The sequence below is a fragment of the Sinohyriopsis cumingii genome, chromosome 1 (genome assembly GCF_028554795.1).
Source record: "Sinohyriopsis cumingii isolate HCF-2022 chromosome 1, ASM2855479v2, whole genome shotgun sequence".
NCBI lineage: Eukaryota > Metazoa > Mollusca > Bivalvia > Unionida > Unionidae > Sinohyriopsis > Sinohyriopsis cumingii.
In genome coordinates, this window is record NC_142961.1 from 156,104,117 (window position 1) to 156,123,446 (window position 19,330).

Sequence of the window (19,330 nt, forward strand, 5' to 3'; positions counted from 1 at the left end):
TTGCAGTTCATACCGGTCTGCCTTAGATACGAGACCAAAAAGTCTCAAATCCAGACACAAAATCGGATTCCGACCACGGGCAAATTTCGGGTGGAAAAAAATCAAGTAAAGAAATTAAGGTTTTTCCTCTTTATTTTGTAATGCAACTAGAACTTCCATATTATTTGGTAAAATTGTAGAGCTACATCTGTCTACCTTTCTATAATACCACCCACTTTAGTGTATCATACATGACCTTGATGCTACAGAGCTCAGCAGTAGGCTACTACCTCTTGCCACATAAACTCATCACCAGGGGTTAATGTGTCAAGATTAATCTTAGTTTCAGGAAATGTTAAGTAAAGAAAACATTCAAAGATGAATTTATTATGATTCCAGTACATGTATGTCTCTCTTCCACAACTTTGCTTGCATGGTGTATAATAGTCAATTAAGGGATGGGGAAAGGTTGCCTAGGACCAAGAAGTCATTTCACTTGTGAAAGCCTGAAGCCCAGCAGAATTCCAGGGCACATGCTAAAACATAATAAAAGCTTAGCCCAAATTAATATAAATTTTCCAGAAAATTCAAACCTTGGGGCAGTTTTTAGGTATCTAAAACAAGTACCATTTCTCATGCCCTTTTATTCTTTTTAACTGCAAAGTACTTAAAACCATTTCTCATATTCCCAAGAAACTCCAACTTACAAAAAGTTGGTAAAACAATTATTCTTTTTTCATCTTCAAATGCAGAAGAAGAAAAAAATTCCTTGTTAACTGACAACTGACCCTGAACCTGTTATCATAGATAAAATACCATGTGTCTTCAGACCCAATATCCAGCGATGCTAATTTGGGAATTTGGGTTAAATCTACACTAATTATATCTTTCTTGAAAAAATCTGAACTGGCATCATTTAAGGTATTCTTTTGTTATACCTGTACTGACCTCTGTACATAATAGGTTTCACAAGAATCCATTCATATGGATATCACGCCTACATGTGTGTGTGTGATTTGGATTTTTAATGTAGCTTTAAAAAAATTTCAGTCATATTGCTACGATGTCTGCAGTGTGGCAGTTTATAGTGGTGTCTAGCGCTTGGTCATCATGCCACAGACATGTAGCATGATGTCCCACCCAGTCACATTATCCTGACACCAGGCCAACTAGTCCTAACAGTAACCTCCTAATGCGGAGCAACAAGCGAGACAGCTGTTAGTACCATTTAAATAAGTCTTTGGTATAACTCTACTGGGGATCAAACCCATGACCTCCCACATTGGAGGCAGATGCTCTAACTACTAGGCCACCGGAGTGGTCTTGTGCCTACAAACAAGCACAGCTAAAACAAACAATGAGTCAAGACATCTAACTTTCAATTTCAGAGTGCTAACTATCAACAAGTTTACTGGATGCTGCCAATACAAAGTCTGGTCAAAATTCACTTGTACATGACCAGGGATTTTGTTAACATCTACTTGTGTGTATTAAATTCAAAGCCATGCAATTTTTCAGTTCAGAGAAAAGAATATTGTGTCAGAAAAGTAATCAGAGCATTCATTTCCTGGCATTTGTGACCAAATAAACCAAAAAGTTCACCCTATGAGCTAGCGATGGTACTGGCCAATATAAAATAGTCTACTGAAGCAATGACAATGTGTGCTGAATGCATGTAAGCAAACCCTCTAAAGGAAGTGGAGAAAAAGGAGTGGTTGTGTTAGAACTTGTAGAAACAGACTTTGTTAAGTATTTGTTACTGCTGATTTAATTTTGTAGTGGGGTGTGACTGTGCATGGTGTCATTATTAAAACCAATGATAACAATGAAGGAAGTCTACAGTTGAAGACTATCCTCCACATTTTAAGATTTCCCTGCAAGCTATCTATGTAAATGCCATTCAAAGTCCTGTGTTATTCACATGGTCTCTAAATGATAAACTTAACTCAACAAGGAAGTTTGATAAGAAGTTATTTACATGTTTCTTACCGTAACTATTCAGATTTATTGGACAGATCACAAAAATTCAGGGCAGACAAATGACACTTGATTAAACACCACTACGGGAGTCAGATATTTAAATGGTGGGCAGAAACACAAGACAACAGTGTTGATTACAGAAATAATTACTAGTTTTTCTTTCTTACAAATCAGTGATGACTATCATGTTTTCTAATTTCATGGTGTTTGTTTTGTAGTCATGTAATTATATGTTTTTTATCTTATAGGTGTTGTCTAATGTTGTAAAGTGCTTAGAGCTTCTAAAGATTAGGCGCCATACAAAGTCCTCATTATTATTATTATTATTATTATCAAATATTTTCATTATCTGCATAATTTTTAGCATCATTCATCATTGTTGTTTGTGTGCTGTTATTGACACAACATGAGGCACTGTGACAACATTGTTTGCAATTATGACTACTTTTATTAGATATTTAGGTATGTTGATAAAAATTTGGACTCCCAATATCAGCATAATCAAACTTTCAAAAGAAGACATCAATAAAATCCCATAAGGATCTTCATGCTTTAACAGCTACTAGAGTTGAGAATCGACTGAAATGTATTTAAGTCTGATGATTGGTCATCATAAACAATCAGCTATCGATTTTAATCAGTTTGTAGATATTTTCTTTATTTTTTCATGGATAATGTCATTCAGTAGCACACATGTCAAGGGCTAAAATGCTATATCTTGCATCCCATAAAGCTGAACAGTTTACCAGCACATCTGCTATTTTCTATGTTGTTGGTGCTTGTGTTGCATACACAACTGGAAGGCCTTATCAACTAAAAGCTATCATTCATATTTGTAAGTCTACTCATGAAAATGCTGAGTAATCAATTATTTGGATTAATTATCATACCTTAAAAGCTACTGTGTAATATCTTGCCACTTCCATGTAAGTTCATGTGGTTATTAGGCTATAAATCTCGAAGTGTCACCCTTTAAAGATACTAAATGGGTCAAGTTAAAAGACGATTTATCGCATGGTGGCTTTATATATGAAAATTCTATTTTGACCTAAATTACAAAGAACAGATTTTTGTTTGTGTTTGTAAAAAATGTATGCCCCAACCACAGCCAAAGGTATCTGCATCAAGCAAGTGTAATGTTTTTAAAAAAATCAATTAGGTAATTAGGTAATCTACATACGCATACAGGCATGCCTATCAAGTCAAGATGTTTGTGGGTTATCGTGCTTACAAGGTTTTCACTCAAGAAAAGAAGTCCAATAATGTCCACACATGAAAATAAAGGGGGGGGGGGAGTATCTCACTTTTGTAGTGTGAAACTCTAGTCAGGTCACATACATTTACATAGGCTTACAAATAAGGCCAGACAAACTGTACTTGAAATCACCTATATCAAGTAGTTTTTGCTCAACTGCACTAACAAGCTTCTTGGAGGATTTTTTATTGGATCCAAGGACCTGGATCCGGACACAGCACTCATCTGCCTAAAGCAAAACTTTGTTCGCTATCCTTTTCTTCTGACTTCTGTCTACTCTTCTCTTTAGCGTTGTTTTCAGCCATGTCACACAAAAAACTGAGGTGAAGAAAAACTATCTGGTGCACACATTTTGACACCTCATGTTTCCAGCATATTTATTATATAGGATTTCTTTGCTGGATTTATTTTAGCATCTAACATATAATATACTGCAAAAAAGGTTTTATATTATTTAAAGCACATGTGTCAAACTCAAGGCCCGCAGGCCATATCAGGCCCGGCGTACAATTATATCCGACCCGAGAGAGAATTTTAGGCAAAAATATTTTTTAATGGCCCTGTGATATAAAGTGCAAATCAAATTCCCTAATTAGCAGCCTTGCCAAACATCCAGCTCTGACAAATTGGCATAAGAGCGAAAATGGGTATGCCAATGATTTTTTATTATTAAAACTTTTTTCTGTTTTAAATGTTTAAAAAAGGTTTAATTTTCCGCTTATTGAATGTTTATCCTGTTCGGCCCGCAACCTTACGTGTGATTTGAGTTTTGGCCCGCTGAGCGATTGAGTTTGACACCCCTGATTTAAAGGAATTGTGAGAAGTAAATTATCTATCTTAAATGCTCTCTATCATATATGCTGAGAACTGATTTTTCAATGCCTGGAAATGTATGCCAATGAATTGCTAATTAGCAAAGTAACATTTTCATTTAGGACCAACTAGGTCTCATAAGAAGTCTACTGGTGAATACCACATGCTGATATAGCCATCCATTTCCAAAGTAGAAACAATATCTGAAAGAAATGACTTTCAATTCAGGAGTATAAAAAACAAGATTTTCAAGATGGCTGCTGTGGCAGATATAGATTTCATGTTGGCGCCGTTTTCATTTAAGACGAATTGGACATCACAAGAAGTCTTCTGGTGAAAATTGCACATCAGTATAACTTTCTGTTCAAATCTAGTTATGATAACAAGAATTTTAAGATGCCTGTAATGGTAGCCATATTGGATATCAGATTGGTATCATTTTTATTTGGGATCAACTAGACATCATAATGTCTTCCAATGTTGATATGACCATCCATTCTGGAGAAGTAATAATAGCACTTTTTTAAGATGGCTGCCCTGGCAACCAGAGTGGATGGTCAGATCAGCACAATTTTCATTTAAGACCAGATAAACATCATAAAGTCTTTTACAAAAACCCAGTGTTAAAGACAACAAGATTTCAAGATAACCACTGTGGTGACCATATTGGACATCATATAAGCACCATTCTTTTATGCTCAACTTAATATCATGAGAATCTGTCTTTAAAACCACATGATGATAAGACCATCCTTTCAGGAGATGTAGCTATAACAAAATTTTCAAAATGGACACTGGTGGTGATATTGGATGTCCAAGCTGCACCATTTATACTCAGAACCAAGCAGACCATGGGATGAATATGCAAATAAAGTTTCAAGGCAATCCTCCAAGTAGTTTAGGGGATGTAGTGATAACAAACTTGTGCTAACAGATGGAAAGGGAACACAATAGACAAGACCATCCCTTGCACAAAAATGTACAAAACAAAATGTGTTCAGTTGTTGTATTACTTAAAGTAAAGCTCTTAACATATTTAATTTACTCGGAACATCCTAGATATTCCATGGGACTCCCTATATTTCAAGCCATGAGACCTTGACTCAACTTCAAAATCAATGGAAATCCCTGTTTTGGGAATGGTTGTTGTTGTTGTTGTTGTGGGGTTTAACGCCATTTTTCAGCATGATAGGCTATACATGGCGGCCAGTATTAATGGTGGAGGAAGAACCCGGAAAACCCCGGAAAGAACCACCGACCCACAAGAAGCTACTGGCAAGCTTTCTCACATGCCCACATTGGCTGAATCTTAGACTCGAATGGAATGGAAAGGTGAATGAACAAGACAAGATCAAATCAAGATGCCCTTGCAGCAGTCAATGAGGCCATAAAAACAAAGCGTTAATCGAGTGATTCACAACCTTTACAAGTATGAGGACCCTTTCTTAACTTCAAAAAACATGTACAGACCCCTGCATGCTAATAGTTGTACTTTTAGGCTTCCTTGGAACAAACCCAAGGCTCCCTCACCCAAGGCCCACTGCCTACAGGTTGGGAACCACTGTGCTACTATAATGAGTGTGTGTGTGATTAGGATTTTTAACGTAGCTTTAACAATTTTTCAGTCATATCGCTACAATATCTGCAGTGTACCAGTTTATTATAAGTGATGTCAAGCACTGGGGCATCATGCTGCAGACATGTAGCATGATGTCCCACCCAGTCACATGATCCTGACACCAGGCTGACAAGTCCTAATACTAACCTCTTAATGCTGAGTGCCTAGCGAGGCAGCTGTTAGTATCATTTTTATAAGTCTTTGGTATGACTCAGCCGGGGTTCAAACCCATGACCTCCCGCTTCCGAGGCGGACGCTCTAACCACTAGGCGAACGGAGTAGTTTGCTACTATAATGATGTTAAAATGCTAATACATTTTTATTTTGCATTATTTCTCAACTTTGCAGTTACTGGCCCATTGGAAGGCAACGTCTCTGTGTTTTTGAGGTGTTAAGACAATGCCGAGAAAGCTTCTCTAATGAAAATCAACATGCATGCAGATTTAACAAGTTTTAAAGGTGACAAATTCTAAGTTTAAATAACTAGAGATGTATTTCATAACTAGACATGTATTTCATAACTAGACATGTATTTTATCAACATTCAACGCAAATACTAGGCATAGCACATACTTTTAGCCTGCATCAAACTGCAGAAAATTTTAAAAGCAAATTAAATTAGCAAAACTATGATTTATAATCAATTACAGAGAAACCTGATGATAAAGGTTTCTCATGGGATCAGAGACATGCATTTCTGCATCTGGCATTTCCACTACTTGTCATTTCCATGACAGACAAATGGGCGATAAATAATAAAAATCTATTAGAAATTTTAAAAAAGAATTAGATCTTAAAAAGGCAATAACAAGGGCAATAAGAACAACTCAGAACTGAAACCGAAAGAGAAATAACATAAAATTTGGACTTAATTAAAGATCAAACCTATATTCACAGAAACAGACTTTCTATTAGGATAGATACAAAACTGGCATGTGAAGTCAATCAAAAATGAGATTTCAAAAGCAATTACAAATAATGAAAGAAAGAAAATGATCATGTGACATAATAAACTGAGCAATTTTAAGTTATTGCATGTTAAATGCAAAGGATGTGAAACAGCACTAATCAAGGCTATGACATCAATATCTCGTCTCTGGTATCATTGGCAAAGAGTGGCCACTTAAAAATTTGGCTTCTTGTACTTCTTAACAGATCTTCTTCCTTGCTGACCAGCTGATATATGTTGCAGAGCTACTCCCACAGATGATTCCTCATCTTTAATGCACTGAAGAAGGTACCAGATATCCGGATGGTGTTTGTTGATGATTCTGTTCAAATGATCTTGAATTATTGGCAGTAATGCTGATATCACAGGCATTCCACATTTTAATGAGAGTATTCCCAATCTACTGTTATTCAAATTACTGGAATAGAGGTTGAAGAACCAAAGGTGAAGAGTTTCGGAGCCGCTCAAAGACAATGAATCAACAGGGTTGGAACAAAGCAAAGTGCCATCAATGTGTTTCTATTGTCAGAATCCAGCCACCATGTTTACTTTATATTGTAACAATTGGCATCAACACTTTGATCATTTGCACTGTACACTTTTTCCCTATCTAATTTTGTATCTCCATCAGATATACACAAAGATGATACATGTAGTTGTTATAATAATAATAATGACCTTATTTAAAGAGGATAAAACAATCAGCTAAGAACTAATCTACCTTGAAGCCCTCATACAAAGAATTTATTAATTTTAGCTGCATCTCTGAAGCCACTGGATATATTGGGTTTGGAAGAAGAAAATAGTGGGCATTTCTAATCTCAACTGGAATAATATTCCAGAGCAGAGTTCCAGAGTATTGGAAACTTTTTTTAAAAATAACTCCTTATTTGGTTTGGGAATTTTATACTGTTCAGTAGACATGGATCGCAGGTGGGGAGTATTACTAAGTAGCCTATACTGGAATAGTGATTGTAAATATTCAGAAGCACTATTATGGGATATCCTGTACATTAATTTGGCTTTTCTCCAACAGATTCGGTCTTTAATAGGTAATATTTTTAACCTACCAGCTAAATTTTCCTTGCGTTGTTTCTGGATTGATATTAGCCCAAATGCTCCCAATCCCCAATACACAATTAAATAGGGACACATAATTACAATATTTCCCCAATCCCCAATACACAATTAAATAGGGACACATAATTGACTGCATTAGATATAATGATCATACATGGATGCCCAGGGAGGTCATGATTTGCATAACATGTGGTCAAAAGCCGTCAGAAACTCAATCCTAAACTCAAGATGCAACACTGGACAAGTGTCCTCACACAGATTAAATATAAAAATGTAGGAGATGTTGGCCTTATGAATAGCTGCCCTTGATATGCAAATGTTCACCCACATGTGTCAGATTTTTTTTTATTATTCCTGATTAATTACAATCATGCCAATCAGCAAATTTTATTCATTACAATAATGACACTCAGCAAATTGTATTCATTGCAAAATCACCAAGCAGCAAATTTGATTCATTATAATAAAACAAATGTTTTATATATTTTATTCTTCCAATCATAAATATATACTTACCAAAGAAAATGTATCATTTTGGAAATCCTGCCAAAACTAATCTCTTCAAATAGTTTTCTATGCTAGAATGACCTGCTAGTTCTCCAAGGCAAAAAAGATCTTTCAGAAAAAATTGCAATTCACAATAAATTTTTGAAGCTATTAGATTTTTTAAAATAAGAAAATAAAAAGCATTAATTTAATGTTAAAAGACCAATGCCATTCATTACTTTCTGAGGGATGTTTTTTGTTGTTGAGGGGAGTATATTATGGTATACAATATACCAGTATAGATACAAAAGTAACAAATTGAATGTCCTACTCCAAAATTTAATTCAATAGGTTTTTCTTTTATACCCATTATTAAGTAAACCCCATCACCCACCCCACCCCAGAGGTTTATGCCATGCAAACCAGTCCCCCCACCCCACCCCACTACTGGGGTTTATCCCATGCAAAAACTGGCCACCATCTTAATCACACGATTACTACAGTAATTTCAGCGTGAATGTGTTGGAAGATGTACACGAAACTTGACTTACTGAATATTATAAATTGCATAAGATACACATGAAACTTGTGACTTACTGGATATTATAAATTGCATAAGATACACACGAAACCTGACTTACTGGATATTATAAATTGCATAATAACTTCCTATCATGCATGTAAACAGTGGTAAATTTGTCACATCCTTATAAGATACATGTAACAAACTAAAACTAATACATATCAAGTGAAAATTCAACCATAACTTAATATGGGGACTGAAAGGGAAAATATGGGACAATGTTTATAATGTAATCAATGGGGACTTGGAGGGAAAAACTTGGACAACGTATTCAGTCAAAACTAGTTTAGTGTGCAAAAATGTATTAAATGCAAAAATATGCATGAAGAGGCATTCTAAGGAACGTAGACTCAAATAAAAGCGTTGCAACCATCACCACCAGCAAGATGTGCCAGTGCAACAGCACTAGTAATGACCAAAATTACAACAATATTCCTAAATTTTTGTTTTGTAATCCAAATGTGTGTTAAGTTTTGTTTGTGCTTGACCTGACAAGAAAAGAGTAGAGAGTGTCCATTTTGGTTGCCTCTAATGGAGCCATTTAAAAGAATAAAATAAATGAACATAAACAATGTCAAGTTTAAATTTTTTATGGTCAAGATTTGTTTTGGGGATTTTCTTCTGATATATTTTATATGTATATACAAATAAATAAATAAATAAATATTATAATTTTATGCAATTTGCCAAAATCTTCTATTTCCAACTCTGCATCATCTTTTTAAAAAAGATACATACTTTCCATTCTAGAGTTCTCCTGTATATTTAAGGATGATGGCAACGATATGCATGTAATCAGCAGCGTCTTCCCAATCTAGCCCCATTTCTGAGATCAGTGGAGATTTTAAATTGTTCTAGGTTCCACAGACATTACCACTGCTTTTTTTTCATTTACTGTTTAGGTAGGTCCTTGGGGCCCAGGGTGGTTGAGTGGTCTATTGTTGTTGTTGTTGTAGGGTTTAACACCATTTTTCAGCACAAGATAGACTATACATGGCGGCCAGTATTAATGGTGGAGGAAGAACCCGGGAAATCCCCGGAAAGAATCACTGACCCTCAAGAAGCTACTGGCAAGCTTTCTCACATACCCAAATTGGCTGAATCCGAGACTCGAACCTACGCAGACAGAGGTGATATGGCAGTGATCCATAACGGAGAGCGCTTTAGACCACTCGGCTCCCGAGTGGTCTAAGAATTATTCTTAAAAATGTAGCTTTTAGGAATGTTGATTTTGTCTCATGGAGATAAAAGAAAAGAGACATGTATGAAATTACAGAATTCAAAACAAGGAACAGACAGAAGATTAACGCAGATTAAAATAATTAAAATGAAACTACTGAGCTAAAAGAGGAAATTAACTGACAAAATAAGATCCGAGTTGAAAAACCAGGCTAATTTTCCATACGGCAAAAAAAGATGTGTTTCAAGTCAGCAAATCATTCCTGTTTCTCACTCCTGACCCTAGAACTTTTTCCCCCCATGGCATAAAAAAATAAAATACAGTTTTAAAAAAATCACATTAAATATATGTTTTATTTTTAAAAAATGACCAGCCCACCCAAATTTTACAACCAGTACAATAGGAAAGACATTATATTTTGGCCTAAAACGATCTTGAATTGCTAGCTAGTGTGTTTGATTTCTAGCAGTGTATGGTTCACTTTCCGATTTTTTACACAGAACAAATTGCCCGTAACTTTAACAGGATGCTTTCAATGAACCACATTAACCCCAATAAAATGGCTGATGTGACAGATAGATTACTACATTTTATTTATAAATAAATGAATAGTCTAGATACAGCAAAAACATCAATTATCTGGAAGCAAATTATCTACTGTGTCCTTGAATTTTGTACATTTCACAATGTATATTTTGTAACAAAAACTAAGTTCCAGATAACAAAAACCCACATGAAAAGAATTAACAGAAATCAGAAGAAGAAAAAAACACAAATGGAAAGTATCTCATATAGTTATAATTATAATGATATTTTTCAAGTAGAAATTTGTGAAGAGTGGGAGGAAGAGAATATGATACAAAGAAAGAAAGTTTATTCTTTCTAAATATCTGACGTTGTGATGATATAAAAATACCAAGTTGATCAAGTATGATTAAAGACAACAAAGGTGACTGACCACTGATCAATAATAAAAGCTTACCTTGATCAAAGGCCTTTAATATCTGTATTCATAAGACAACATAAAATTAACACCTATGTTATCATTGTAGCATGGATAGAGATATCTCCGATAGGTGTTTAGTATTTACTTCACGTACAGTTGTTAAGACACCAACAAATCACTTTTTGAAAATACTGTCAATGATTGGAATGAAAAAGATCTCTAACCTTTTGATGTATTACTATATTGTAATTAAAAAGTATTAAGAAAGCAATATTGATTTTAATCAGTACTGTTTTTAACACAATAATGGAACACACTAGACCAACCAGATCACTGTGCACACTTGATGGTCATCTCAAAACTGTTAATTTTAGTTAAATGGAGTGTGTAGATAGAGTTCATTAAGTTCATTAAGCTAAAGGGATTGAGTGTGTTGAGATCATTTAAGCCAAAGGGGGCAAGTGGGTCGAGTTTTAGGCACGTCAGCAACAAAAAACAGCTTTACTTCACCACACAGGACTGAAAATGTTTGCTTCAATCAAATCTCATTTTCAACCAGGACTGGAAGTAAAGTAAAACAACTAAATAACACATTTCTTAAGTAAAAATACAGGCTGAGAAAATATTTTTCACAGCTGTTCAAATACTGGTATCTACATTGTCCTCCTTTGTACCATAGTTACCATTATTTAAAAGGTTGCCAGCAGAAAATAACTGACATTTCACTTTATTCATCAGCTGCTGTAACAAGACTATTCTACTGTCGTCTTAACTGTATGTCATGTGTCAATTTGTAGGCACTTTATCAGCTTTTTATATAAACAATGATGTACCTCAGTCCATGAATTGTTATTTATTTATTAAATAATACCTGATGGGCAAATATCTAGATTTTTCAGCAATCCATGTATTGTAAGTATGTTTCAGATCAATGCAAAAATTCCACTCCACTCACAACAATGCACTTTTGATCGAACAACCTACTTAGACTGAAGTGTCATCATGAGTCAAAGTTTTTTTTGAATTAGATAACTGATTCTGGTAAAGGACTGCATAATAAGTTTCCTGCTTAATTATGTAACTGTCAAGAAAAGTAGACAACAAACGTGAAAATGATCCGTTATTATCACATTCACTGTTGCTCAATATATTTATTGTTCCTTCTTTTTCTGCTCCTTTCAAATGAATACAAAACGTTACTGTTTATTTAAATATTACTCAATCCATATGCTTCCATTGATATGACTGTACTTCCAGATCATCCGGACGACCGATTACCCGGGCTAAATCTGTCCCCACTCCACCCCACCCCCACCCATAAAGCCAGATAATCTACAAGTTACTTAAGGCATGTAAAATAATAATAATAATAATAATAATACCACATATGAAAACAAAAACAAATAAAAGAAGAAACCAAAAGATATTGATCACGTCTATGTTTAGATATTTCATTGTTCTCCATTACAATACAACAGATTTTAAACAACAACAACAAAAAACAACAAAAAACCCAATGAATTGCTCTCACTGGTACTGCAGACTTACCAGGAAGTTAGATGCAAGGCCTATTTGATATCCCCGATAAAACCAAGGTAAGTACACTGAATGAAAAGGAGCGCTGTATTATTCACTGCTTCCCAAAATTCCGGGCAAAGATCAATGACAAATTCCAATGACAGCTGTAACAAGAAGTTTCAATGACAATCTGGAAAGTTTTGTACTTACTAAGTAACGCATCTCCTGCTTCGTCTTCTGGTTTAGGAAACTAACTTACTGATGGGCTTCGAGGAAGTAAATTTAACCCTCACAAGTTGAACCACTTGAACATTAACAGCGCCCTCCCTCTTGAAGGTAGATAACTTTGGACAAAATAGTTACTTAGGTCCCTTGTATTCAATATGCTTAAGTATGGCGAGCCTGATTAGTTAGATCTCACACAAAATATAACACAGATATCGTTGAAATTTACAGTACAGCTTATGCATTTTATAAGATACCTACATAATAATCTTGCATTATATAACACACCCTTAATGCTTAATAAGCTATCTCGTATACTTAATTAGATACCGTATAAACTGCGTAAAAAGATATATTGTATAATTAAGATAAGATAAGAATTCTTATTTCAGACTACAAGGTCCATAACTCTAAATTAAAATATAAGTATAAAGTAAAAACATTGTAACATAAAAAACATATATATCATACATACAAGGACACAGATACATCTACAACAATTAACTGTGCCATGCATTGTTAAGAATGAAATGAAATGGTACATTTAAAGGGTAATTTGTTCCATCTACTAATAATATGAGAATTTAAATGAATGTCATAGTTCCAAAGAGATTTGAATATACAGTGTTTACTATTAGATATTCTTGTCATTATTGAGAAAACATACTTTCTCATTACTTCATCAAAACTGAATACATTATAATTTACAAACATGCTGGAGGCACTGTTCCACCTAGGAAGACCTATTAGAAAACGAAGACTATTATTATAACCAATAACTAGTTTTCTTTTCATACATTCACTAAAGTTTGTCCACAGAGGAGCACAATACATAGTGCAGCAATAAGATTTGAATGATCTAATTTTGATATTCAATGAACAATTGTTAAATTTACGTAGAAGTATGTTTGTTCGAGTACACAAAAATCGGTAATATCTCATCATATCTTCATTATCCGACCGATTGGATTTCAAAATATGACCCAAATTCGTATAACTGTTGACATATGTAAGAGCATTGCCGTTGAGAGGTACGGGGGTGGGGGGGAGGAGATGGTAATTTGAAAGATGTTGGCTGAAAGACCATGCATACTGATTTTTTCGTATTATAGATGATATCGTTCTCAAATGCGTATTGTTCACGTATCTTTAATAATTTCCTTAAACCTGTGATACAAGGACTTATCAATGACATGTCATCAGCAAAACTAAAATTGTTAAGAAACAACGCATTTGGTGGTAGACTAACCCACATAACACTGACCGAGCTTACGATTTAACTCGTTTATTATATGTATTAAATAACAATGGGGAAAGAATACCATCCTGCCCTTCACCCCATTGATTACATGGGGTTAATTGCAACATACCATACAGTTAATGAGATAACTTTAAAATGTCTGAAATATAAACTCTGTTAACAGTATATATTATTTATTTTTAAAGACCGTAGTAGTAAGGTGGGCCACTATACGTACAATGGAAATTAGCATTACGGAGACCCCTGGGCCACTATACGTACAATGGAAATTTAACATGGCGAAAAATCGTGGGTCAATATACGTACAAGGGGATTTAACATGGCGAAAAATCGTGGGTTAATATACGTACAAGGGGAATTAACATGGGAAAAAAATTGTGGGCCGATATACGTACAAGGGGAATTTAACATGGGGGAATAGAGTTTGGGGATTGTTTAGGGACAAAGGGGAATTGAATATGGGATTTTTTTTTTTAATTTTTTTTTAAAAAAGGGGTAGGCAATGGAAAGGCTATCTCTTTTCGAGAAATATGGCTGGCCCTGAAAAGGGCCTTTGGGTTTTCTTCTGCTTCTAGTTTCTTCTTTTTCTCCACCAAGTTCTTATTTTATCTCCAACACTCTTTCTCTTCTTTTCTTTCTTTTTTTTCTCCTGCTCTTCTTTCTTCTTCTCTTCCTCATCTTCTTTCTTCCTCTTCTCATTTTCTTCTTCTTTTTCAATCTTTTCGTTCCATTTGCTTATTCTTATTCTTTCCTCTTCATCCTCCTTCTCCTCCTTTATCTCTTTCATGACACCACTAATCCTGTCCTTTACCTTTTTTAAGTTATTAATTTCCATCTTTACACGATGGGGACTATAGGAATAATGGTCTTCAACCAGTCTTATCAACATCTGCTCCATCATTCCTAAGTTGTCTAAAACGTCTTGTAATGTTTGTATTTTGTCCATTTGGTTAGAAGCCATCTTCTTTTTTTATTCTTTGCAGAATGGTTTGAACGACGAATACTGTGGGTTCTTATACTTAAGGCGCGTACGTGAAGGAAAACATCCCCCTAAAACGTAAAATTGATCTTACCTAGATCATGACCAAACAACGCGCGGACGTGAAGGAAAACATCCCCTACTTTTTCATTTCATATAATAAAACCCAAACTATACTCTCCACATACGCTAAGAAACAATAAACAAATCCATAATCTACTATCCACACAATCGTACGTGAGCGGGTACAAACACAAACACACAAACACATACGCTAAGAAACAATAAACAAAATCCATAATCTACTATCCTCGCAATCGTACGTGAGCGCTTACAAAACCCAAACTATACTCTCCACATACGCTAAGAAACAATAAACAAATCCATAATCTACTATCCACACAATCGTACGTGAGCGGGTACAAACACAAACACACAAACACAAACACACAAACACATACGCTAAGAAACAATAAACAAATCCATAATCTACTATCCACACAATCGTACGTGAGCGGGTACAAACACAAACACACAAACACAAACACACAAACACATACGCTAAGAAACAATAAACAAATCCATAATCTACTATCCACACAATCGTACGTGAGCGCTTACAAAACCCAAACTATACTCTTCACATACGCTAAGAACAATAAACAAATCCATAATCTACTATTCACACAATCGTACGTGAGCGGGTACAAACACAAACACACAAACACATACCCTCACACTATCTTAAAAAAGAGTTAGTGTTTATATTCACACTACTCTACCTACGCATTGGCAAATTGATGGTTATTTCTTTTCTAGAGTATTGGGTAGCCCTGAAAAGGGCTGTTTTTTTTTTTGAACTTCATGGACACCTGGTTAATGGTGGCACCTTCCAGGCCTGGCGCCACATACACATCTTATCCCCCAGTTACTTTTTACTTTTTGGGGGGAGAGAGCAGAGGCAGGATATGTCGCTTCAGAATCCCAATTTTCGCTCTCTGGGATTCTGAAATTTATTCTTCTTCTCTTCTTTTCCTTCTCCTCCTCCTCTTCTTTGTTTCTTCTCTCCTCCTCTTTGTATCTTCTTTCCTCTTCTTCTTCTTCTTTATATCTTCTCTCCTCCTCTTCTTTTTTTCTTCTTTCCTCCTCCTCTCTTATCCTTCCCTCCTCCACAATGGCTTCCGCGGCCAGTTCATTCAACAGGCGCCTGGCATATTCCAGATGCACATGAAGTTCCAACAGTTTAGACAGTCTCGTGTTCATTTTTGGTGTTGATCAATCAACAAGGGTAGCTAGACTTCCCAGCGAGTTTCAATTTATAGTGAAAGCGCGGACGTGAAGGAAAACATCCCCCTAAAAAACAAAATTGATGTTACCTACATCATGACCAAAAACAACAACGCGCGGACCTAAAAGAAACACTCACTCACTTTTTTATGCTACCCATCACTATTTTAAAATTTTTTATAAATCACTTCAATAGACTATCCACATACGCAAAGCAATCCAATCTAACCTCAAATCTACACCTCAAACACCAAATAAAGACATCATTTTAATCTACTATCCACACCAATGTACTTGATCACTTACAAACACACAAACTCACAAACACATACCCTCACATTTTTTAAAAAGAGTTAGTGTTTATTTTCACACTACTCTACCTACACACATTGGCAAATCGATCGTTATTTCTTTTCTAGAGTATTGGGGGGTAGCCCTGAAAAGGGCTGTTTTTTTGTTTGCTATGGCATTTTTTAGTTTCTAAGAATGCGATGTCCTCTGAGGATAGACTTTCTGGCGATAGGTCTGCTTCTTCGGAAAGAGAAGAAGAACTCTTTGGTGTCGATACGACAATCGACAAAGCCTCTGTCAGCTTCAGGTTGCTGATGCTGTTGTTGTTGTTGTTGTTGCTGCTGTTGCTGCTGTCTCTGAAGTCTGTACTTCTCTGTCCATTCTTCTTTTTCCCTGTTCATTTCTTCTCTGAAGAGCTCTTCTATCAGGTCTTCAGTGATTTTTAACATTCTCACATTCTCTATTTCTTCTGGCTTCGGTATCAGACTGTGTCTGACCCTATGCAAATTCACGTAGGCTTCGTTGAGTTTAGCTAGTTTGGAGCACATCTTCTTAGGAGGATGAGTCGACAATGGATGGTTAGACTGGAAACAACCCGGTTCTTAAAGTCAAAGCGCGGACATGAAGGAAAACATCCCCACACGGTTTTTGAGTCGCAACGTTTAGTGAGTGTCATGAGAGGGATAGTAAGAAATGAAAGAGCATCAATCCAACATTCTTATAGCTAAACAAAAGACAAAGGCATTTTTTTCAAAACACAACATTTTTTATTCAAAAACCACTTAACACTAAACAACAACTCTAACATTTTTAACAATAATCCAACAATATAACATCAAACAATTTTTTCAAAACACAACATTTTTTATTCAAAAATCACTTAACACTAAACAACAACGACTCTAACATTTTTTAACAACAATGCAACACTAAAAGTTTCTCCACTAGGTAAAGAGGGAAAACAGTCTTCCATGGTTTCTAGTAATCTAGGATGACTTCTCTCAAACTGTTGATTTCTATGGTATTATCGAATTCTGCATACAGGATGACGTTCACCGTTTCATCAGGGTCTCGGTCTTTAAACTGAATTTCCACACGAATCTGGCCGGATTTTATAGGGTGGAAATGTCCCTCGTCGCTGCCTTGGTCTGGAGTGAAATCGAAAGCCCACAAAGCGTAGCCTCCTGCATAATCCTCGTACGTAATACCGTGACTGGTATTGGTTCCTAACTGTCCCGTGGCTTCGTACAGGGACAAGTACGATCTCAAGTAATTCTTCTTGGTAAAGTCAGGTTCGAAAGGTCGGGTACACAAGGTCTTGCCATCGCGACTGACTTCGATTTTGGACACGCCAAAGTGTTGAAAGTAGAAAGGATTTTTTTCGGCAGCTCCGTTGAAGGCTGTATTCTCGACGATACCAACGATCAAACGTTTGGGTAACTGTCCTTGGAACAGATGATCTTCGATCATGGATCGCTGTCCCTTGGGAATGGTGAAGGTTTTCACTTCCACGCGTCGTATGGGATACTTGGCGGTCGTTCTGCTCAACGTCTGACTGATGTCGTTTCCCACTTTAGGTAACACTTCCACACGGCGTACGTAGAGTCTGGCTTCTAGGATTTTGGTTTTGTAACCGTCACTATCAGCCATCAAATGGAAAGCGGCACTGCTACGATTCAGTCTCAGACGGACATCCACCCCGTTCAGCAAATACTTTTCTTGCAACCACATGTCCAAATGCAAACGATCCATCAGTTCTAAACTTGTGTCGGCTCCCGTGATTCTCTTTCTTCGTTCTACAAATCCATCATTGTTGTCTTTCTTTTCATCAGTTTCCAATATTTCAAACTTGGTAGGTTCGTCAGCTTCCCATACCACACAGGCATTGAGATGAGTGTTCTTGGCATCTATTCCGTACGTCAAGAGATTTTCCAGGTAGGCACGATAAGGGTAAGTATCCATGCTGCTACTGACCAGTTTGTTATTCAAGTACAAGTCCACTCCACTGAACAAGGAATGCATGAAATTGTTGACGGGAGCTACTGCTTCATCGTCTATAGCACCTCCAGTCTTATCTAGAATTTTGACTTTCAGGTACAAGTAACTGCTATTCAGATCGATGTAATCTTCGGGCTGTCCTTTGATTTCAAACTCGATGGGAGCGGAATCGGTCAGTGAGGAGACGGGGTGAAATTCCACCCACTGGGATTCTTGCATCGTCATCATCGTGGGGGGCATGGCAAACAGGTCCAGTTCCGTCTTGGAACAAGCGCAAGATTCTCGGTGCATCATTTTTTTGTCTCTTTTCTCAATAATCGAAAACGTCTAAGTCTCGAACGGTTCTTCTTTTCTTGGCCTTTCTCGCTTGAAGTCTGGTGAAAGGGTGTTTTCTTCGTCGTCTCTTTCTGCCTTGTCCTTGCTGAATGCCTGACTCGGTAGCGTGCAGGGCATTTATAAGTGTTTCTCGTTGGCCTAAAATGTCTTTGCCCGTTTGCAGCAAGACATTTTTGCCTGCCCTCATGAAGGCTTCTTTAGGGTTTTGTTTGTCGATGATGACATTTTGGAGAAATTCTTTGCCTTGCGTCAGTGCCGCATCTTTCAAGGCGTGCAATCCACGTGTCACCATCGGTTTCAACACCGCGGCCACCGAACGAAAGGCCGATTTTAACATATCTCCTAAGCCGTGTCCTCGCTGTCGAGCAACCCCTCGGTACACTGGATACATGACTTACTTACGAGTCGTGAGAGAACCGTTTTCGAAAATGGAGTTTCACCGTGACTTTTCCTTTGGTGAATGGAATATTTTGTCCCAGATCTCCTTTTATAGCAATGTTGACCGTGTCCAAATACGACTTACTGACAGGCAAATAGTGAGGATGTACAAATTCGCGGTGGACGTG

The 19,330-nt window shown here is 36.4% G+C and overlaps 1 protein-coding gene across 2 annotated transcripts in view; it reads right to left on the minus strand.

Moving 5' to 3' along the window:
* The window catches only part of LOC149808204 (tyrosine-protein kinase yes-like), a 121,032-nt gene extending 108,315 nt beyond the window's left edge, over nucleotides 1-12,717 (minus strand). For both annotated transcript variants that reach the window (XM_089974662.1, XM_089974645.1), the window contains exon 1: nucleotides 12,598-12,717. The gene's annotated coding sequence lies outside the window, so the exon portion shown is untranslated. The remainder of the gene's footprint in view (nucleotides 1-12,597) is intronic.
* Between the last annotated feature and the right edge of the window lie 6,613 nt (nucleotides 12,718-19,330).